Source organism: Erinaceus europaeus, chromosome 19 (assembly GCF_950295315.1).
Source record: "Erinaceus europaeus chromosome 19, mEriEur2.1, whole genome shotgun sequence".
NCBI classification, from domain to species: Eukaryota; Metazoa; Chordata; class Mammalia; order Eulipotyphla; family Erinaceidae; genus Erinaceus; species Erinaceus europaeus.
In genome coordinates this window covers 21,865,978-21,889,194 of record NC_080180.1, presented here as the reverse complement: position 1 = coordinate 21,889,194, position 23,217 = coordinate 21,865,978, and the positions used below count along the sequence as shown (strand labels likewise).

General features: G+C 49.5%; 1 long non-coding RNA gene across 1 annotated transcript; it reads left to right on the top strand.

Annotated features, from left to right (window-relative positions):
• Nucleotides 1–1,736: 1,736 nt before the first annotated feature.
• LOC132534726 (uncharacterized) lies at nt 1,737–22,629 on the top strand. The gene is made up of 4 exons (XR_009546436.1): nt 1,737–1,784; nt 20,971–21,136; nt 22,130–22,240; nt 22,404–22,629. It is a non-coding gene; the product is annotated as an uncharacterized LOC132534726 (long non-coding RNA).
• Nucleotides 22,630–23,217: the final 588 nt, after the last annotated feature.

Here is a 23,217-nt window from a genome sequence, read left to right as displayed (position 1 = left end):
TAGTAATTATTATTGTTGCCGTCCTTGTTGGATAGGACAGAGAGAAATGGAGAGAGGAGGGGAAGACAGAGAAGGGGAAAGATAGACACCTGCAGACCTGCTTCACTGCTTGTGAAGTGACTCCCCTACATGGGCTTGAACTGGGATCCTTATGCAGGTCCTTGCGCTTTTCGCCACGTGCGCTTAACCCGCTGCGCTACCGCTCAACTCCCTATTTTATTTTTTAATCTTGTATTTATTTTGTTATTGGCTAGACAGGGAGAAATTGAGAGGAAAGGGGGAGATAGGGAGAGAGAGACACCCACAGCACTGTTTCACTCATGCAGCTTCCCCCCTGTAAGTGGGATCCAGGGTCTTGAATCTGGGTCCTTGAAAACTATGATTTGTGTGTTTAACCCAGTGTGCTACTTACTGCCTGGTCCCCTTGTTTTATTTTTTATATATTTATTTGTTTTGGATAGAGACAGAAAAATAAAGAAGGGGGAGATGGCGAACGAGAAACACCCGCAGCACTGCTTCACTGTTTATGAAGCCTGCCTCCCATCCCCACTCAGCCCTACTAGGTGGGGAGCAGGGGCTTGAACCTGGGTCCCTGCACATTGTAACCCGTGTGCTCAACCAAGTGTGCCACCACATGACCCCTGTCCTTTTCTCAAAGCTAGCAAAAGAGGACTTGGTGCCACCCTCAGGAGTGGAGGCCATCTGGGTCCTAGGAGTTAGGGAGCAATTTCAAGATCCCCAAGAATGATGTATGCAGAGGGAGAGTGGCCAGCAGGAGCATTGTGCAAACACTGTCCGAAATTAGCCAAGAGTTTGAAGGGACTCTGGCAGGAAGTAGCTGGTTGGGGATGGGAGTTCTGAGCCTGAGCTGGATCTGGAAAGAGGGAGTTGTTATTAGTAGGAGGAGCCAGGCGATTGTGAAGATGCTCCTGGCATTTTGTAAACTATGGTTTCCTTCCCCCTTTAGAGGCTCTCTAATTTTCTGGCCACTTGTTTCCTGCCAGAGGTACAAAGTAAGCAGCAGCCCACAGCTCTGGAGGCCAGGGACAGGGGACTGAGTTTACAAAGCTGGAGCTTGGGAGCAGATTCAAAGGGCGCTAGTCCCCAGTGCAGCCGGGCGAGGCCCCAGATTGCAGGCCCTGAGTCTCTGCAGCTCCCCTCCCGGGAAGGGGCAGCCCCAGGGGTCCCACCAGGGCACAGCGCCCAGCTGGAACTCCGCAGCGCACCTGTCACCTACAGACGCCCCCTCCCACCTGAGTCTCACGCTGCTCAGAGGGGAAGCACCAGTCATCCTCTGTACTGAGAGAAACTGAGGCCCCGACAGTGAGACTGTTGCTTTTCTTTATCAGAACACTACTCAGCTGTGCTACAGGTGGTGCCAGGCATGGCTTGAACCCGGGGCCTCTTCCGGGCAAGTCTTGTGCTGGCGCTGTGCTATCCAGCCCTTACTGATGGCGGCAGTGAGGGGTGCCTGATGTCGCTCTGGTCTCCGTAAACTTTAGGAACCCAGAGCACCCAGGGCCATATGAGTTCCAAGCCGGCTCCTCCTCCGAGAACGCGACCCGGGCGGCTGCGGGCGGGCAGGGGTGGGAAGGCGGCCCTCCAGGCCCGTTCACCCCGCCCCGCAGGTCTCTGCCCCGGCACCGACCCCGCAGCTGCCCCGCGCGGCCCCGCCTCCCCTCCCCAGTCTGAGTCCAAATACGGGCCGCGCTTCCCGGGCCGGCGGGGTGACCGGGCCGCGTCAGCGGGCGGAGAGGGCGGGGCCGCGCAGGAAAACAAGTGACGTAAGGGCGGGGAGGGGGGCCTTGGTGTGAGGCCGCGGGCAGGGGGAGAAGGCGGAATAGGAGAGGGGAGAGGAAGGGCTTGAAGAGGCAGCAATCAGGGGGCTGGAGGTAGAGGGGGAAGGAGAGGGAGAAGTCGGCTGGAGGGGAAAGGAGGGGTGTTGGGGAGCAAAGAGAAAGGAGGTGGTGTGGGATGGGTCACCAGGCCCAGTACAGGTCCACTCCCAACTGGGAGTCACCTTCAGTATAAATGTGGGTACACCCCCAGGGTCACGCGTGGGCTCTAGTGCCCTGGCCCATTTCTTGGTGACTTTGTCCTAACCTATCAGCATGTGTCATGACTCACATTCCTCATGGCCTTGACTTTCACTCCAGGGTCTAGGAATTTGATAGAGTGGTATAGGGGACAGTCAGATCACTGCTCTGTCTGGCATGGGAGGCCATGAGGAGGACTGTCTCCCTGGGAGGGAGGCCCCCAGCTAAGTCATATTAAAAAGGTGTGTCTGTCTTTGTGTGTGTGTGGGGGGGTGTCTAGGAACAGAGAAGCCTTAAAAAGGAATATTTCAGAGCCTCTTGCAGGTAGAGGCCAGGGCAAAGAAATGAAGAGAAGCCCAGGGCTTCTGGGGAAGGGAGGAATGTACCTGATTTCAGCTCAGATGTGCTCCCACAAGCCAGGTCTCCCCTGGAATTGTGTCTGGGGGTGTGGGGCAATGAGAAGAGAGGCTGACTGCCCATGATTCCTAGGGAACTTGGCTGCCATCCTGGGGTGGAGCTGAGCAGCAGGGAAAGTCCCAGGGCCTTTCAAGTGTCCTTTCCCTCCCATGGAGCTCACCCCACCACCACCCTCCCTTCCCACTTCCTCTCTCCACTTCCCTGGCAGAAAAGGTCTGGTGAAAACTTTAGGCTCAGTGAGAGCTGTAGTGGGGGCACTTGGGAAGACACAGCAATCCTCCTAGCCCAGGACCAACTCAGGATGAAGTGATTGGTTTGCCTGAGCCGGAACACGGTTTTCTCAGTGTGGCTGTTCCAGTGGTTTGAGGTCTGGGACTTAAAGCAGTGGCTGTGGACCTTCCTTCCTGGGGCCCTGGTCCTGAGAGTGTCTCGGAATTGCCAGAGGTGTTGAGCAACTACAAGGACAGGGGCAGGATTGCTATTCTGAGTGTCATCTCTCAAGTCTGAGCTCTGCCAATGTCCCAGTGGTCTTGGGCAAACTCCTACTCTCCCTGTTGGTCAACAGACCCCACTCTTCAGAGGTCCCCTCAGGAAAAGCCGAGGGTCCTCCTCAGTCGGCCTGAACTCCAGGCTCCCAACCTCACCAACTCTACTCTTCCCAGAAGGGGAACAGGGAGGGGCTCCCTCTAAAAAGGAAGTGCTTTGGTAACCAGTTCTACTTCCTTACCCTGATACCAGCCAAATCCCACCCTCAGCCCACCACAGGGAACCCACTTCCTTTTTTTGCACACAGAACATCAGTGCTCTCATTGATTGCTTCAAAAATAAGATGCTGAGACACAGACTCAGAGAGATAGAATACTCGTTATGCAAATAGACTCTTATGCTTGAGGCTCTGAAGTCCCTCCTGGTTCAATCCACCCACACCACCATAAGCCAGAGCTGAACAGTGGTCTGGTGTAAACAAAAAGGAGGCGAAAGAGTCTGGGGGACCCAGTAGAGAGCACGCATAAACTTATGTACAAGGACCTAGGTTCAAGCTTCTGGCCCCACCCACAGGAGGGAAGCTTCATGAGTAGTGGAACAGTGATGCAGGTATTTCTCCTTCTCTATCTGTCTCTGTCTCTCTTCCTCTCTCATTCTCCCTCTCCCTTCCCCTCTCCCTCTCTGAACCTTGGTTTCCTCTTCTGAGTAGAGAGGGGTGGCCATGGGAGCAAATGAGACCTGATTGACAGGTGACAGCAGAAAACACCTCACCAGTTGTTTTCCCTGCCTGCCACCTGAAGCCCTGGGCCACACCAGCTGCCACCAGCACAAAGGACCCTACAGAGAGAAATAGAGCCCCCTCCTTGGGTGGCTGAGTGCAGTCCACTCTGTCTCCTTGTGCTCATTGGAGAGAGGAGGTGGAGGATGTCCTCAGGTTTCTCCCAGGGTTTGTGGGCTTGTCTTATCTGCAAACCTGTTCTGTGTTGATTCACAGCTGGCAAGGTCCCTCTTCTGTCCCCCCACCTTCTGGGGAAGCAGTTAAGATACTGAATCCAAGTATGTCATTGGGGCCAGGCACACAATCAGAGAGCTCCTGGAGGCAAAATTTGAGTTTTGCTGCTCAAGCTTCTGTAGACAAATCACTCCTGCCTATAAAAGAGTCTTGTGTGTTTTCTTCTTGGGAGCCAAGCTAACATTAGATTTAAACCAAGGAAGCTGCCTGGAGGAGGTACCAAGCCCAGAATAGGAAGGCTGGTGTTCTCTGCTAGAGAACAGGAAAGGTCTATCTATGTTTTTGGTTGTCACTGGGGCTGTCACCTTCCCTCCCAGGTGTGACGGAGACCAGAGTCATCCTGACAGCTGCCTGGCTCAGCCCCCCATTGTGGGGGCAGCTAAGCCTCTGAGGTAGGAAGCTCTGGTCATATAAAAAAGATTTTAGAAGACACCCTAGAGTTTTATTCCTCGTCTAGTAAGCAGACTTAGAAGTGGACTGAAGAGGGGTTTTGAATTTCCCTTAAGAAGGATTCTGGGACCATTTCCTTGAGGCTGATCATTGGACCAAGAGTTTCTCCTTGCCTCAATGGTTTATGGAGTGGCCTTTGGCAGTTAGGTGCTGTACAGAGACAGTGATCCTGCTTAGCTTCCGGGTAAGAGGATGTGGTTGGTCAGTCAGTTAGTCAGTCTCAGGCCCAGCTCTCCAGTGTGGGTGAGGCCTGGTGAACTGTGGCCTCCACTCGGCCTTAGAAAATGAGGGTGCAACTAGAAAGGCAGCAAATGTCAGAAAACCTGAGGTCCTTTACGTACTAGGTTCAATCCCCGGAACTACCGTATGTCAGAGCAGTGCTCTGGTCTCTGTGTCTTTCTCTTGAGTGGAAATAAATCTTTATTTAAAAAAAAAAGTGAGAGTGCTGGATCAATGGTATATAAGGCTCCTGTGAGCTTGGCAACCCATGAAGACCATGTCTCTGTGTAAAATGCTCTCCATTCTGTCCTTCTGTCGTCATTTCCCTTTGTGTGACTGGTCTCATTTTCATCCTTTTAACGTTTATTTATTTATTTATTTTAAGTTAGTTCAATTCAAACCTGGCCCAGGCAGCCAGTCTCTCTGCCAGTGACAGTACTGGGTTCTGGAACATCTGTCATGCCCATAAGAGTGGCTGCCCAGCTGCCTCCAACCTGGTGGGAAGACAGATGAGCAAAGTGGTCTGGAGAAGCTGCAAGAGACCAGAAAGGCCACCCCAGACCACAGAGGGTGTCCCTCAGAACTCACTCCCTTCCAGAGGAAGAGGAGAGGCTACCTTTAAATTCAAGTCTAATTTAGGTCAAACACACATGATACTAGGTCACTTAGCTGTGCTGGTTCATTTCTGTCCTTGTGTCAACCTTTTGAGTAAGGTTTAATCATGTTTTACAGATGAACAGGGAGGGTGCCGAATGTGGAGCTGAGGGTCAAAGTCAAGGCTTCCTGATTTCAGAGCCCAAGTGGAATGAAATGGGCACACGAAGCTCAGACTGGAACTGGCTCAGGGTCTGACTGAGTTCCCCAAGCCACTCTCTGTGGCCCACAGGAGGCCTCTCACTTGGAGGGCCTGGGTCCCTCTGGGGAGGGGCTGCTTCCCATCCATTTTTTATGGCCCAGCTGCTTAATTTTCCCTGGGACAGGCTGAGAGCTGGCTGCTGAGCACCGGATTTGGCCTGTCAATGTTTAATGGCTGGGAGACTCTTATCTCTGTTACCCAAGTCGTTTCCATTACCCTGCAAGGGGACTGGGCATCAGGGAAGGCAGCAGATGGCAGGCTCGCCTGACCCCTGGCCCGTGGTCCCCTGGTCCCTCATGTCCTGTGGAAGGAGGAGGAACTGCTGGAGCAGAGAGGGCCAGAGGGGGAAGCCTAGGAGGCAGAGGAGGAGGGGGTCAGGAGGGGGAAAAGAGGGGAGGGGAAAAGAAACCACACTACCTGGGAACAGAGCCTGGTCACACCACTGCATGGATATGGTCAGACTTTTCCTCACCCTGCCTACCTCCTATCAGCCATCTCCAGCAGTGAGAACTAGGGGTGAGGGTGTGGGTGTGGGGTGTGGGGTGGTGTGTGTGTGTGTGTGTGTGTGTGTGTGTGTGTGTGTGTATGTCCCCCAAACAGGTAGGGCTGGCATGAGTGGCTATGTTTTGGTGAGGTCTAAGCTCAACTTCCTTTTGGTCCACTCTTGGTCCACTGAGTTACTTTTTTTTCCCCTTTTCTTTTTATTTTACCAGAGCACTACTCAACTATGACTTATGGTGGTTTGGGGGATTGAACCTGAGACTTTGGAGCCTCTGTTATGAAAATGTCTTTGTATAACCATTATGCTATATATCCCTATGGTCCACAGAGCTCTGCTTATTTTCTTGAAACATTTGTTTATTATACATGAGACAGAGACAGAAAGATGAGAGAGAGACAGAGAGACAGATAGTCTGACACATGCAGTTCCAGGAATTGAACCAGAAACCTCAGATATGCAAGTCCAGTGCTCTTCTAGTTGAACCATCTCCCCAGCTGCTACTCATTGCTTATCAGGGCAAAAAAAAAAAAAAAAAAGCACATTATCTGTCACTTATGAACCACTGATGACAGAGTCCTTGATTGCTCCAGGGTTGTGAAGATGTTACAAGGTCACATCATACTTTCGGCAGAACCTCCAGACTGTGAGCTGGGGTCCCCTACACTGGGATCTGATACTGCAGTCCCCTGAATTCTAGGGAGGCGCCCTAGAATTCCAGAGGTGCAGGTCAGGTTCCATTTGGGGATCTGAAGTCACCATTCAGCCCCAGCCCTCGGAGGCCACTCAGGTGGTATTTCCAGGCCTTGTCTAATGACCCAGCCTGGCTGAAGTGGGTGGGGGTGGGTGGGGGTGTGTGTCTGCTGCCTTCTCCAATTTCTTCTGCCTTGGGCTTCCTCACACTCTGGACAGTACTGACCCTTGCATTTTCTTTCTATCCGGGAGCCTCTGGCCTGATTTGTCACAGGAGAGAGCCTGGAAGTGTGCAAAGGACACAGTGTGGGGCTTGGGAACAGAGGCAGAGGACCCAGAGAGGCTTCTAGTTCAGGGTTTGGCAGGGTAGTGTTAGTTGAGAAAGAAACAGAACAGAATTAGACTTAGACATTTTTTGTCTTTTTCTTTCTCTTTTCTTCTCCTCCTTCTTTTTCTCCTTCCTTCTTACCATTCTTCTTTCTTCTTGTTTTTCTTGTTCTTCTCCTTCTCCTTCTCCTCCTCTTCCTCCTCCTCCTCCTCCTCATTCTCCTTCTCCTTCTTTCTCTCTTACCACATAGTGAGAGTACATATATATGGACTTTTTCATAAAGAAAGAGAGAGAAAGATGTAGAGAGATAGAGGGAGAAAGGGAAAGCTGCCCCATAACCTCCAGTATGGTGGGAGTTGGGCCTGAACTTGGATCACACACATCACAAAGCAGGCACACTGTTCAGGTGAGCTATCTGGCCCCAGACCCAACTTAGTCATCTATTCATTAAGAGTTAGTCATCTATTTATTAAAATTTATTCATCTGTTTATTAAAGAGAAAGAGAGATAGGGAGAGTGCTAGAACACCATTCTGGCACATGCAATGCCGGGCATCAAACTCAGGACCTCATGCTTGAAAGTCCATCCCTTTTCTTTTTAGATTTTATTTATTTATTTATGAGAAACATAGGGGGAGAGAGAAAGAGCCAGACATCGCTCTGGTACATGTGCTGCTGGGGACTGAACTCAGGACCTCATGCTTGAGAGTCTGATGCTTTATCCATTGTGCCACCTCCTGGACTACCAGCCCTTTTTCCATAGTGCCACCGACAGGCCACCCCAGACAGATTTCCAGTGATTCAATGAGACAGCCAAGTGAGGCCATTTTAGGTTAGTTTATTTATTTATTTGACTTTTTTTAAAGGATTTATTTTAGAGAGAGTAATAGAGAGCACTATGAGAATTAAGGAGAGAGAGAGAGAGAGAGAGAGAGAGAGAGGAGCCAGATCATTATATTTTGGTATATGTGGCACCAGGGATTGAACCTGAAGCCACAGGCATGCAAGTCCCTCACTCTACTGCTGAGCTGTTTTCCCTGGGCACTAGTTTTTATTATGCCTATCCATCCTTCAACCTATTCTGGGAACTGGGACCAAGCATCAGGGGCCAGCTGCTCGTTGCTTATCTAGATAGACTAGCCGCTGATGAAAATCAAGTCTCAGATCACTGAGTCCTTGTCCCCTCCTTCTGGAAGCTTGGGGTGTGGCCTCTTCACAGAACCAAATGCACCAAGTTGTGGCTTTTGGCTGACACAGGTGTCCAAGGAAGCTTCAGCCTGATTGATTTGATAATTTGTTTCTTTAGCAGCAGAGCTGGGAGATGGGGAGGAGGGGGAGGTTGTACTGTGTTTGAATGGAGCACAGTGGCCAGGAAGTGATGGAGGGCAAGGCCTTGTTCTAGAAGATTCTGCGGAGGGGTGGGGAGCAGGATCAGAGAAGAACGGCTTCAGTCACTTCACTCTTAGTTCAAAAGGGAGCTGGTTAAACAGACCAGAAGTGACTGGCACATCAGGTAAGTATTCACCAAACCTGGACCCTTCATTCCTGGGTTGAACCTTTGCAGGTTGAACTGTGAGAGACTGGGAAACCCTGAAACATTTGTAAGGCCTCAGGACTGAAGGTCTGAAAGAGAGGGAGCTAGGTCTCTGTTCTGAAAGCCTCCTGGCACGTCACTGGCGGCCCCACGATGACCCAGCCCTCTCCCCACCTCTCCATTCCCCTGTCCCTCAGCATGGTGCTTGGTCTTTCCCCAACACATCAAATGACACAGGTTCTGCATGTATGTGGTATTTACAGTGCTGCTTTCTAACTGTTCTGAGACTTGACTGAGACAATCCTTATGGAATGATTGGAACAGCTATCAGCACATAGTAAGCCCTCAGTAAATGTCAGCTGTTACTGGGCCCGGAGATACCGTACTAGCTATCCAAAATGACTTTCCAAGGTCCTAGGTTCAATCCTTGGCACCACCATAAACCAGAGTGGAGCAGTGCACTGGTATTTAGAAAATGAAAAATAAATTAATTAATAAACCTGGAAGATGGTACAGTGGACAAAGTGCCTTCCTCTCAGTTGAATCCCTGTATTGCTCGGGCCAGTGTGATGCTCTGCTCTGGTTCTCTCCCCCCCAACCCCCCCCACCCCTCTTTAACAAACAAATAGGATCTTTGGGGGTGGGTGATGGTAGCAGTGACTATGGAGGGAACAGGAAAAAACAGGTGGGCAGCTCAGTTGCAGTAGCACACTTTGTGCAGTCCCCAAGGCCTTACTCACCCCCCAGGGCCCAGCACAGGCTCAGCCCCAAACACAGCCATATTCCACGTGCTTTCCCTTCACAAGCCACAGACTCCAGCCCTGCCATCGCGATCTACCATCCCACAGATGCCAGCAGAAGAGCATGACTGAGAAGGAGGTGGTGTGTGTGCATGTGAGTGTGCGTGCCAGCGTGCGCGTGCGTGCGTGGTGTGTGTGTGTGTGTGTGTGTGTGTGTGTGTGTGTTATTACTGTTAACAAATTCAGTCTGTTTGGAGGAGGTGAGAAAATACACTGCCCATACAGAGAACTAAGGTACAACAGCGAATAAAACAAACGCCCCATCCCTGGGGGTGGGGGGTGGGTAGGAGATGACAACAAGTTCAATAAGTGCTGGAGTGATGATGGCTCACCAGGCAGAACTTGTGCTCCACCAGGTGCTCAGCCCAATTCCAAACCCTGACTCCACATGAGCTGCTAGAGCATCAGAGGAAGCTCCACTGCAGTGATCTCTTTCCTTCTGCTTGTCTCTTTTTCTCTATATCTGAAGGAAAAAGCGGCCTGGGCCAGTGAAATCAAGCATGCTCAAGGTCTTGGCTGTGCAAAAAAAAGAAAACAATAATAAAGAAAGAAAAATATTTACAGGGATATTTGAAGCTATGTTAGCTTTCATACAGTGTGTGCTGAGGAAGAAGACAGGGCAGCCGTTGAGAGGTGAGATTTCAGGCAGGAGGCCCCCAAAGTGAAAAGGCCAAGGTGTTCACCAGGAAGGGCATGTCTCACAGAGGCAGGAGCAAAATGAAGTTCCCCTGAGGGGTCTGGAGAAGTCAGATGCTCAGTCCCCACCTTCAGCAGTCCTGACCAGTCACTCCCTCCCCCTGGAGCACTCTTTCTCCAGAGAAAAGGACCTTGGAGTTTCCAGTCCCACCCAGAAGGCTGAACTGGAGCTGAGGGAGCAAACCCACTAGGACTGTCTCCTGAGCCAGATCTGAGGCCTAGGGGTGGGCTGGAGGGGCCCAGCCCCCAGGCTGCTGCTATCTCAGTCTCATCTTCACAGCCAGGAGCACCAGGCTCTCTCAGCTGAGGGGAAAGTTAACTGGAGCAAAACTTCCGGGAAAGGTCTGTTTATTCAGCTAGCTAAACTCCTGTTTTCTGTCCTAGCTCAGGGGTGGGAGACCTTGTTTTCTCTACTCAGGGTCATTTGGATATTTATAACATCATTTAGCAATAAGCACTTTATGTTGCTATGCAGAAAGCTCCTGGATTTATTGGATTTTGGGTCTTGCCTGTGGTTGCCATGGCAGAGCCTGATCAATGCTCCCCACCCTTGTTCTAGAGCTGGGGGACACAACCACGAAGCGGGCAAGCCAAGTCAGGACCCTGCCTCCTGGAGCTTCCCTTCTGCTAGTGTGGAGTGAGTGAGGTGGTGATAAAAAAAAAAAAAATGAGAGAGAGAGAGAGAGAGAAGGGAACCCTGACCCCTCACTGTCCACCAGAAAGGCTGGCAGGGGCCAGGGGGGAGGGTTCAGGCAGGCCCTGGAAGAACGATCACCCTTGGACGGTAAAGGACTGTTTATTTGTTTCCAAGGGCAGAAGCCAACAAAAATGTGTTTTACAGAAATCTCTCTTTATGTGGAGAGTAGTTGCCAGAGACCGGATCAAAGCTTTCCTTGCGTCCTGGTGACGCTGGGGCAAGAACGGTTTGGCTTCCAGTGCTTTCCCGAACGTGCATGTGTGTCCCAGTGTGTGTGAGTCTATAAATATGCTCAGACCTCACCCAGGACAGGCCACATCTTGCCACACTCCCTGAGCCCTCTGTCCCCCCCCACCCCACCCCTGCCAGAATCAGGCCCCCACCCCCACCCCAAGCACCTGGATCCACATGCTCAGAGCCACACACCACCCTGCCCTCCCCTCCCCTGTGGCTCAGTAGCCAAGTCCCTTCATGAGGGCAACTCAAGCACCAGGCGGGGCTGGCTGCAGCCAATCCCACAAGGCCAGCCACCAGTCTTCCCTCTGTGCTCTCCTGTGTGTTTGGTGTATGCCAATTCATGGCCTGAAAAATGAGACAAGGCCATGTCCAGCTCCACTTTGCTGTTTCTGCTGAGCTCCTGCTGCCTGGGCCCTGGCTGGTGGGAGGGGCAGAGGCTTCTACACCAGCAGAGGCTAGGATTTGGAATGTGGAATCCCAAATCCAGGCTGTGTCTCCAGTGTGAGTTACTTTACTCCTCTGAGCTGCTGTTTCTGATCTACCTTGTATGTGAAATGACTGTTGAGTGGTTGGGTTAGGTGTGTACTTCACCATGTATGTGGCCCAGGTTCAAACCCCTATGCCATAAGGGAGGTGTTATACTACCGTTGTAGCATCTCTCTCTTCTCTTTTCTTTTCCTTTCCTTTCGTTTACTTTCTCTTTCCTTCTTCCTTCCATTTTAATTGCCACCAGGGTTATCACTGAGGTTCGGAGTTTGCAAGATGAACCCACCTTTCCCAACAGCCATTTTCCTGCCTTTATTTGATAGGGCAAAGAGAAATTGAGAGGGGGGAGGGAGACAGAAAGGGAGAGAGACAGACACCTGCAGTGTTGCTTCACTGTTCATGAAATACCTCCCCTTGCAGCTAGGGAGTAGAGGCTTGAATCCCTAGGGAGTAGGGGCTTTGTGCATGATAATGTGTGCACTCAACCAAGTGCTTGACCACCCAGCCTCTTCTCACCCCAGATTAGTGAATTTGTGCATGCATGAAGCCTGGCTCCACCAAAGGTAAATAAATAACTCAGATTGTCCTAAATTTCCTTGACTCACTGTCCCATGTCCCTGATGTGTCTACTGTGAGGTCTTGAGTTCATATCCTCAGGCCAAAACAGCCACAAGTCCCTCCCTCTGTCAGCCTGCAAGATCTTCTCTGTGCCTTCTTGAGGTAGTGACTCCCCCTCAGGGCTGAAGCTCAGGGCAGAGACCAGTTCTTTCACAGCAGTCCACCAAGGCAACTCCCACTTCCCTCTCAGCAGGACACAGCCCAGCCACTAAGCTGACAAGTGATTGCTTGCCTCTGTGAGACAGGTTGAGGGCAGACAGAGAAGCCCCTCCCAGAGGCCAGGACTGAGCCCAACCTTGCAGCATCCAGGTGAGAAGGGCGCTCCTTACTGCACCTTAGTCTCCTATGCACACCCAGGGAAGCAGACAGTGAGACATAGTGACTGGCTTTAAATAAACACCGCCAGCCACCTCAGACCACACCTCTCCGGGATTGAGACACACCTTGATTTGAACCACCCAGTTCCCAGGTTCAAGGTCGAGACCAGCCTGCTCAAAGACCAAACCAAGAGTCTGGCGCCCCCTGCTGGTATGTCTGAGGACTCCAACCAGATACAAGGATTCCAGATAATACTGAGGGGAACTTCCAGTCAATGAGAGGACTAAGAACAGTCAATGTCTCCCTCTCTCTACCTTTCTTCCAGGGAACCAGAGTGTGATAACTCCAGAGACAGAGAAAGAGAGAGACAGAGGCGGAAGAGAGAGAAAGAGAAGAGAAAGAGAGAGACAGAGGCGGAAGAGAGAGAAAGAGAAGAGAAAGAGAGAGACAGAGGTGGAAGAGAGAGAAAGAGAAGAGAAAGAGAGAGACAGAGGTGGAAGAGAGAGAAAGAGAAGAGAAAGAGAGAGACAGAGGTGGAAGAGAGAGAAAGAGAAGAGAAAGAGAGAGACAGAGGTGGAAGAGAAAGAGAAGAGAAAGAGAGACAGAGGCGGAAGAGAGAGAAAGAGAAGAGAAAGAGAGAGACAGAGGTGGAAGAGAGAGAAAGAGAAGAGAAAGAGAGAGACAGAGGTGGAAGAGAGAGAAAGAGAAGAGAAAGAGAGAGACAGAGGTGGAAGAGAGAGAAAGAGAAGAGAAAGAGAGAGACAGAGGCGGAAGAGAGAGAAAGAGAAGAGAAAGAGAGAGACAGAGGCGGAAGAGAGAGAAAGAGAAGAGAAAGAGAGAGACAGAGGCGGAAGAGAGAGAAAGAGAAGAGAAAGAGAGAGACAGAGGCGGAAGAGAGAGAAAGAGAAGAGAAAGAGAGAGACAGAGGCGGAAGAGAGAGAAAGAGAAGAGAAAGAGAGAGACAGAGGCGGAAGAGAGAGAAAGAGAAGAGAAAGAGAGAGACAGAGGCGGAAGAGAGAGAAAGAGAAGAGAAAGAGAGAGACAGAGGCGGAAGAGAGAGAAAGAGAAGAGAAAGAGAGAGACAGAGGCGGAAGAGAGAGAAAGAGAAGAGAAAGAGAGAGACAGAGGCGGAAGAGAGAGAAAGAGAAGAGAGAGAGACAGAGGCGGAAGAGAGAGAAAGAGAAGAGAAAGAGAGAGACAGAGGCGGAAGAGAGAGAAAGAGAAGAGAAAGAGAGAGACAGAGGCGGAAGAGAGAGAAAGAGAAGAGAAAGAGAGAGACAGAGGCGGAAGAGAGAGAAAGAGAAGAGAAAGAGAGAGAAGAGAGAGGGAAAGAGAGAGAAAGAGAAGAGAAAGAGAGAGACAGAGGTGGAAGAGAGAGAAAGAGAAGAGAAAGAGAGAGACAGAGGTGGAAGAGAGAGAAAGAGAAGAGAAAGAGAGAGACAGAGGTGGAAGAGAGAGAAAGAGAAGAGAAAGAGAGAGACAGAGGCGGAAGAGAGAGAAAGAGAAGAGAAAGAGAGAGACAGAGGCGGAAGAGAAAGAGAAGAGAAAGAGAGAGACAGAGGTGGAAGAGAGAGAAAGAGAAGAGAAAGAGAGAGACAGAGGCGGAAGAGAGAGAAAGAGAAGAGAAAGAGAGAGACAGAGGCGGAAGAGAAAGAGAAGAGAAAGAGAGAGACAGAGGTGGAAGAGAGAGAAAGAGAAGAGAAAGAGAGAGACAGAGGTGGAAGAGAGAGAAAGAGAAGAGAAAGAGAGAGACAGAGGTGGAAGAGAGAGAAAGAGAAGAGAAAGAGAGAGACAGAGGTGGAAGAGAGAGAAAGAGAAGAGAAAGAGAGAGACAGAGGTGGAAGAGAGAGAAAGAGAGAGACAGAGGTGGAAGAGAGAGAAAGAGAAGAGAAAGAGAGAGAAGAGAGAGGGAAAGAGAGAGAAAGAGAAGAGAAAGAGAGAGACAGGTGGAAGAGAGAGAAAGAGAAGAGAAAGAGAGAGACAGAGGTGGAAGAGAGAGAAAGAGAAGAGAAAGAGAGAGACAGAGGTGGAAGAGAGAGAAAGAGAAGAGAAAGAGAGAGACAGAGGCGGAAGAGAGAGAAAGAGAAGAGAAAGAGAGAGACAGAGGCGGAAGAGAGAGAAAGAGAAGAGAAAGAGAGAGAGAGGCGGAAGAGAGAGAAAGAGAGAGACAGAGGCGGAAGAGAAAGAGAAGAGAAAGAGAGAGACAGAGGCGGAAGAGAGAGAAAGAGAAGAGAAAGAGAGAGACAGAGGTGGAAGAGAGAGAAAGAGAAGAGAAAGAGAGAGACAGAGACGGAAGAGAGAGAAAGAGAAGAGAAAGAGAGAGACAGAGGTGGAAGAGAGAGAAAGAGAAGAGAAAGAGAGAGACAGAGACGGAAGAGAGAGAAAGAGAAGAGAAAGAGAGAGACAGAGGCGGAAGAGAGAGAAAGAGAAGAGAAAGAGAGAGACAGAGGTGGAAGAGAGAGAAAGAGAAGAGAAAGAGAGAGACAGAGACGGAAGAGAGAAAAAGAGAAGAGAAAGAGAGAGACAGAGGCGGAAGAGAGAGAAAGAGAAGAGAAAGAGAGAGACAGAGGTGGAAGAGAGAGAAAGAGAAGAGAAAGAGAGAGACAGAGGTGGAAGAGAGAGAAAGAGAAGAGAAAGAGAGAGACAGAGGTGGAAGAGAGAGAAAGAGAGAGAAGAGAGAGGGAAAGAGAGAGAAAGAGAAGAGAAAGAGAGAGACAGAGGTGGAAGAGAGAGAAAGAGAAGAGAAAGAGAGAGACAGAGGTGGAAGAGAGAGAAAGAGAAGAGAAAGAGAGAGACAGAGGTGGAAGAGAGAGAAAGAGAAGAGAAAGAGAGAGACAGAGGCGGAAGAGAGAGAAAGAGAAGAGAAAGAGAGAGACAGAGGCGGAAGAGAGAGAAAGAGAAGAGAAAGAGAGAGACAGAGGCGGAAGAGAGAGAAAGAGAAGAGAAAGAGAGAGACAGAGGCGGAAGAGAGAGAAAGAGAAGAGAAAGAGAGAGACAGAGGCGGAAGAGAGAGAAAGAGAAGAGAAAGAGAGAGACAGAGGCGGAAGAGAGAGAAAGAGAAGAGAAAGAGAGAGACAGAGGCGGAAGAGAGAGAAAGAGAAGAGAAAGAGAGAGACAGAGGCGGAAGAGAGAGAAAGAGAAGAGAAAGAGAGAGACAGAGGCGGAAGAGAGAGAAAGAGAAGAGAAAGAGAGAGACAGAGGCGGAAGAGAGAGAAAGAGAAGAGAAAGAGAGAGAAGAGAGAGGGAAAGAGAGAGAAAGAGAAGAGAAAGAGAGAGACAGAGGTGGAAGAGAGAGAAAGAGAAGAGAAAGAGAGAGACAGAGGTGGAAGAGAGAGAAAGAGAAGAGAAAGAGAGAGACAGAGGTGGAAGAGAGAGAAAGAGAAGAGAAAGAGAGAGACAGAGGCGGAAGAGAGAGAAAGAGAAGAGAAAGAGAGAGACAGAGGCGGAAGAGAAAGAGAAGAGAAAGAGAGAGACAGAGGTGGAAGAGAGAGAAAGAGAAGAGAAAGAGAGAGACAGAGGCGGAAGAGAGAGAAAGAGAAGAGAAAGAGAGAGACAGAGGCGGAAGAGAAAGAGAAGAGAAAGAGAGAGACAGAGGTGGAAGAGAGAGAAAGAGAAGAGAAAGAGAGAGACAGAGGTGGAAGAGAGAGAAAGAGAAGAGAAAGAGAGAGACAGAGGTGGAAGAGAGAGAAAGAGAAGAGAAAGAGAGAGACAGAGGTGGAAGAGAGAGAAAGAGAAGAGAAAGAGAGAGACAGAGGTGGAAGAGAGAGAAAGAGAGAGACAGAGGTGGAAGAGAGAGAAAGAGAAGAGAAAGAGAGAGAAGAGAGAGGGAAAGAGAGAGAAAGAGAAGAGAAAGAGAGAGACAGGTGGAAGAGAGAGAAAGAGAAGAGAAAGAGAGAGACAGAGGTGGAAGAGAGAGAAAGAGAAGAGAAAGAGAGAGACAGAGGTGGAAGAGAGAGAAAGAGAAGAGAAAGAGAGAGACAGAGGCGGAAGAGAGAGAAAGAGAAGAGAAAGAGAGAGACAGAGGCGGAAGAGAGAGAAAGAGAAGAGAAAGAGAGAGAGAGGCGGAAGAGAGAGAAAGAGAAGAGAAAGAGAGAGACAGAGGCGGAAGAGAAAGAGAAGAGAAAGAGAGAGACAGAGGCGGAAGAGAGAGAAAGAGAAGAGAAAGAGAGAGACAGAGGTGGAAGAGAGAGAAAGAGAAGAGAAAGAGAGAGACAGAGGCGGAAGAGAGAGAAAGAGAAGAGAAAGAGAGAGACAGAGGTGGAAGAGAGAGAAAGAGAAGAGAAAGAGAGAGACAGAGACGGAAGAGAGAGAAAGAGAAGAGAAAGAGAGAGACAGAGGCGGAAGAGAGAGAAAGAGAAGAGAAAGAGAGAGACAGAGGTGGAAGAGAGAGAAAGAGAAGAGAAAGAGAGAGACAGAGACGGAAGAGAGAAAAAGAGAAGAGAAAGAGAGAGACAGAGGCGGAAGAGAGAGAAAGAGAAGAGAAAGAGAGAGACAGAGGTGGAAGAGAGAGAAAGAGAAGAGAAAGAGAGAGACAGAGGTGGAAGAGAGAGAAAGAGAAGAGAAAGAGAGAGACAGAGGTGGAAGAGAGAGAAAGAGAGAGAAGAGAGAGGGAAAGAGAGAGAAAGAGAAGAGAAAGAGAGAGACAGAGGTGGAAGAGAGAGAAAGAGAAGAGAAAGAGAGAGACAGAGGTGGAAGAGAGAGAAAGAGAAGAGAAAGAGAGAGACAGAGGTGGAAGAGAGAGAAAGAGAAGAGAAAGAGAGAGACAGAGGCGGAAGAGAGAGAAAGAGAGAGACAGAGGCGGAAGAGAGAGAAAGAGAAGAGAAAGAGAGAGACAGAGGCGGAAGAGAGAGAAAGAGAAGAGAGAGAGACAGAGGCGGAAGAGAGAGAAAGAGAAGAGAAAGAGAGAGACAGAGGCGGAAGAGAGAGAAAGAGAAGAGAAAGAGAGAGACAGAGGCGGAAGAGAGAGAAAGAGAAGAGAAAGAGAGAGACAGAGGCGGAAGAGAGAGAAAGAGAAGAGAAAGAGAGAGACAGAGGCGGAAGAGAGAGAAAGAGAAGAGAAAGAGAGAGACAGAGGCGGAAGAGAGAGAAAGAGAAGAGAAAGAGAGAGACAGAGGCGGAAGAGAGAGAAAGAGAAGAGAAAGAGAGAGACAGAGGCGGAAGAGAGAGAAAGAGAAGAGAAAGAGAGAGACAGAGGCGGAAGAGAGAGAAAGAGAAGAGAAAGAGAGAGAGAGGCGGAAGAGAGAGAAAGAGAAGAGAAAGAGAGAGACAGAGGCGGAAGAGAAAGAGAAGAGAAAGAGAGAGACAGAGGCAGAAGAGAGAGAAAGAGAAGAGAAAGAGAGAGACAGAGGCGGAAGAGAGAGAAAGAGAAGAGAAAGAGAGAGACAGAGGTGGAAGAGAGAGAAAGAGAAGAGAAAGAGAGAGACAGAGGCGGAAGAGAAAGAGAAGAGAAAGAGAGAGACAGAGGTGGAAGAGAGAGAAAGAGAAGAGAAAGAGAGAGAAGAGAGAGGGAAAGAGAGAGAAAGAGAAGAGAAAGAGAGAGACAGAGGCGGAAGAGAGAGAAAGAGAAGAGAAAGAGAGAGAAGAGAGAGGGAAAGAGAGAGGTGCTGAGGAGTGAATCCAGGGCTCATGTTCAATGCCACTGCTGAGTGACCTCTTGGGGCCAGTTTTCTTCACTCTTTATTTTATGCAGAGACAAGGAAAGAAAAGAGAGGGAGCTGGGATAGAGAGAGAGAGAGAGGAAGTGAGTCAGAGAAGAAGGAGACACCACAACACTGCTCTTCCATCCGTGGAATATCCCCCTGGTGCTGATCCTGGTGCTCCCATGTGGTGTCAGGCCTGGATCCCAGGTCGTCACACACAGTTTTTTCTTCTTCTAGCGTTTGCCCTTCTTCCGTAGCCAGTCAACAGCGTCAGGTTGAGCCTGATGTCAAGTTTCGAGACCTCCTTTGAATCTGGAGAGGTGGCAGTCATTGACTATGTGGGTCATAGTCTGTCTGTAGCCGCAGGGGCAGTTCGGGTCGTCTCTGGCTCCCCAGCGATGGAACATATACTCTACCTGTCTCCTAGCCCTTTACTCCTGCTTATTTCCCTCGAGGCAGGCTCTACCTCCCTGCCCTAGGCACAGAGAAGCTCTTGCAAACTGACAGCCCACCAGGTAGAGGGAGGGACTTGTGGCTGTTCTGGCCTGAGGACATGAACTCGGACCTCACAGTAGACACATCATGGGGGACCTAGGATGGACATGAGAAGTGGCCTGCAATGGCTGTCCCACTAGGGACTCCACTGGTGGGGCAGGTTTTCTTCTTCTTCTAGCATTTGCCCTTCTTCCGTAGCCAGTCAACAGCGTCAGGTTGAGCCTGATGTAAAGTTTCGAGACCTCCTTTGAATCTGGAGAGGTGGCAGTCGTTGACTATGTGGGTCATAGTCTGTCTGGAGCCGCAGGGGCAGTTCGGGTCGTCTCTGGCTCCCCAGCGATGGAACATAGCGGCGCACCGGCCATGGCCTGTTCGATAGCGATTGAGGAGGGCCCAATCATAACGTGCTAGGTCAAAGCTGGGTTGACGCTTGCAGGGGTCTGTGATGAGGTGTTTGTTCTTTACCTCAGCTGACTGCCAACTCTGTTTCCAAGAGACTGGAACAGAGAAGTTCAGTGTAGGCATAGGGGACCAGATTGGGTGACGAGACGTCAAGCGTTGGACAGGGTGGGCAAAGATATCCGCGTATATTGGCAGGTCCGGTCGAGCGTAGATGTGGGAAATGAACTTAGATGATGCCGCATCCCGATGAATATCTGGCGGGGCGATGTTGCTAAGAACTGGCAGCCATGGAACCGGGGTGGAACGGATGGTTCCAGAAATTATCCTCATGGAGGAATATAATTTGGAATCGACCAAGTGGACATGGGGGCTACGGAACCATACTGGGGCACAGTATTCTGCAGTGGAATAGCATAATGCCAGAGATGATGATTGTAGTGTGGAAGCGCTCGCGCCCCATGAGGAGCTGGCCAGGTGGGGCAGGTGAGCCAGATGGAATGACCAAGAAGTCCCCTCTCTGCTCCATCCACAAGGAACACTGGGCTGGTGAGCAGAGGAAGTGGCCTTGGGAGCTGAGGCCTGTTGGGATCTGTTGCAGGGGCAGTGCCCAGGCCTGCACATGCCTGCCCCACTGCTCAGCACAGGTTGAGGCAGTGTGCCACGCCTGCTCTTTCAGGTCTGACCACATTGGCCTCTGTTCTCCTGGACAGACCTGAACTTTAGGAGAAATAAATCCTAGTGGCTGACTGCAGCTCACAGAGGAACCTTTTCTGGTCTGAGGCAGTAGCTCAGCCCACTAAAACACCATTGCACCTCTGAGGAGTCAGAGTCACAGATCCAATCCCTGTGGCACCTTATGACAAAGCTGAGCAGTTCTCTGGCCTTTTCATTCTCATCAAATCTGTGTGTGTGTGGGGGGGAGGACAAGCTTTCCTTCTCAGAGTTGTTGTCCAGGGCTGGTGGTTCTTCCACTCTCAACTGTCTCTCTAACCTTGAAGCTGGGCAGTATTTCAAGGAATGTTCTAGAAAGTTGCCAAGCAGCCATGCAGTCAGTCAGAACATCCCTCCTGGCTCTGGGCATCTTGCTGGGTTGGTTTGTCGTGACTGGAGAGGTCACTGGACTTCAGTTGCCAGAGCTTCCTCTTTTCCTGGCCTCATGGAGATCCACCTTCACAGTGCCACTGTTTCTGACAGTATTGTTTGTGCCTTTGAAGATTTCTTTTCTGTAACAGCAGGGCCTCTCATATGGGCAGTGTGTCCTACAAAAGGCCTCCTCAAGGCTAATTTTTCTCATTCTTCATTTGTAGAGAGAAAGAGAAGCAAAAGAAAAATACTACAGCACCACTTTACCACCCACATTGCTCACCCAGTTTGACCCCATGGTTCTCCCATGCGGTGCTGGGACTTAAGCCTGAGGTGTTTGCTCCACTGAGTGAGTTTTCCCCCAGTACCTGTGGGAATCTTTCTCATGAAAGAGTCTGAAACTCATGTCACTACAGCACTCAAGAGAGAGGAAGAAACTTCATTTGTTAGAATTAATGCTGAGGTTCTGACTAAAAACTAATTATACACTTTCTCTGGGCTTCCACCCTATCTCCCCTCACCCCATGTAAATTTCAATGTTTATGATAGGTGAGCTCTTCTTCAAAGAAGGAAGCATTAAATAATAAAGACATTTAAAAGTAGCAAAGCATTTTTCCATGACAGCAAAAGGAAATTCCTAACATCCTGGCTGAACAAGAAAAAACACATTTTGAACTTAGGAGACCCGATCTCCAAGGCAGGATTCCTTCCATGTGCGAAAATGAGAATTAAAAGACAAAGGTAAAGACTTGTTATAAGACTTTTTGTCTCATTTGCTGTTTGGCTCTGTTCTTAGAGAAGTTATGCTGGTCTCTTCATGTTGTGACTGGCTGGAATGCTGCTGGCACAAAGGCCTTCCCAGTCAAGAGGGGAGAATTCATTTGATTTCATTTCAGGTCCTGAGTTAAGATCTCTGCAAACTAATTTCTCTGTGCCCAATTTTGTACGTTTTATTCCACATTTTCTACAGCTTTACCTTTGATAAGTTTTAATTGGAAAATACGGCCCTCCTAGAATGACGACTACATTTCCCAGACGCCTATGCGGTTAGTCTCACGTGACTGAGTTCTGACCAATGAGAACTAAGTGCGGCCTCATGTGACAGTGTCTAAAACTTCTTCCTGAAAACACCGCTGGTTAGTTACACCTCACCTTGACTCCTCAGCTTATTTTTCTCCCGGGTAGATGGGTGCCACCTTGAACTATGAAATCAAGGGTCACCCACGCAGAACAGTGAACTAGAGGAACTTCCTACCAGACCTGAATTCTACCTCTGGGCTTTCATTTCAGTGAGAGGGATAATAAACTTCTATCTGGTTAAAGCCAGTGCTGCTGCAGGTTTTCTGTTATTCCACTGTACCTTATACTGAGATACTCTGTGTCTAAAACAAGATGGTAGGTCCCAGTAGAAGTCACTTATGGGAAGCCCCAGTATAATGCCAGATAAATGACGGAAGGCTCCCTTCTGGTACGGAGGTAAATTCCTCTCACATAATCTCCAAGAGGAAGTTGCCAGCTTCTAGGGTGGGTAGGATTTAGCCTACATTTAAAAGACCCTAGGAGTCTTGGAGTTAGCTCACTCAATGGATTGCATACTTAACTGTACCCACAGACGAAGGTACCCACATGAGAGCACCATACACAGGGAAGCTTCAAGAGGAGAGCTGTGCGGTGGTGTTTCTCCTTTAATGGAATATAATAATAATAATAATAAAAAGCCTGCTGGGAGCAGAAGACTCAAGCAGGCCTGGGGGCCTGGGTGGTGGTCAGCCACACACGTTACAATGAGCCTCCAGTCCCCACCAGCAAGGGAAAAGCAAGTGGTAAAACAGTGCTGCAGGTGTCTTTGTCCCTCTGTATCACCCCCTTCCCTCTCAATTCCTGGCTGTCTCTATCCAACAAATGAAATCAAGCAGGCATGGACCCCCCCCAGAAAAATAACACTAGCAGTAAAAAAGCAATTAGTGGGCCAGTGAGACAACATAGTGGTTATACAAAAGAATTTCATGCCTCAGCCTCAGAGGTCCGGAGTTCAATCCTCAGTGCCACCATAAGTCAGATATGAGCAATGTTCTAGTCTCTCATTAAGCAATAATAATAATAATAATAATAAATCCTTTTTTTTTCAGAAAGAAATTGATGAACTCTCAAAACTTTCATGTCACCTTGAGAGTGACTGGAACCCACAGCTATGGTACACCTGGGAAGAAACTATTTGCAGAGAAGACAGAATCTCTCTGGTTGGTGTCCTGACACTTCTCTGTTCATAGTGGGGATCATAATCACTATCCTCACCCCCAACCGCAATTTACTCTAATGGTGGGCAAGAACATGAATATCAGAGAACCTCTATATCTGGATGTGTTTACAAATGTGTAAAGTTATGGTTCCATATTTTCACAGGGCCTAGCTCCTTCCCCCAGACTGGTACACCCCCCCCTCCCCAAGCTGAGTGAAGATCCATGCTAACAGCTCACAGATGGCTCCTCTCCAGAAAATTCTTTCAACTGAGTGGAAGTAGCCATGTCTGGGAACTGCAGTCAGTGAAAGGCCAACCTCCTCACCTTGGGGAGGACTGGCTCTGGTGGGCTTTGTGCTCCAGAATTCTTTCTGTAAACTTTATTCATATTTTAAATATTTTTATTATCTATTTTATTTATTGGGTAGAGACATCCAGAAATCGAGAGGAAAGGGGGTGATACAGAGGGAGAGAGACAGAGAGACGCCTGCAGCACTGCTTCACCACTCGCAAAGCTTTCCCCCTACAGGTGGGGACTGGAGGCTCAAACCCAGGCCCTTGTGCACTGTAACATGTGCGCTCAACCAGGTGCACCACCACCCGGCCCCCTGTGCTCCATAATTTTTCATGGATCCAGGCTGGCGGCAGGTCACAGCTGAACACGCAGTCTTTCTTAGCTCTTATCCTGCTAGCCCACTTTTCTTCTCTCTCTCCATCTCCCCCCCCCCTCCGTGGTTTCCTGCCTAATAGATCACATGAGCAGGAATCTAATCCAAGGATTCACTGCATGAAGCTTTTGTGTTGATAAAGTGATGTAATAGAGGTTTGAAAAACTACTCTGGGCCTGGAGTATGGCATGTGTCCAGTACATGTTAGAGAGTATGGTTATCCACTAGCTCTGATCGATAGAAGCTTCTTAGTGTGGCAGCAAGGGCAGGGAAGCTGGTGGGTTGGGCAGTTAACTGAATGTTACCTACT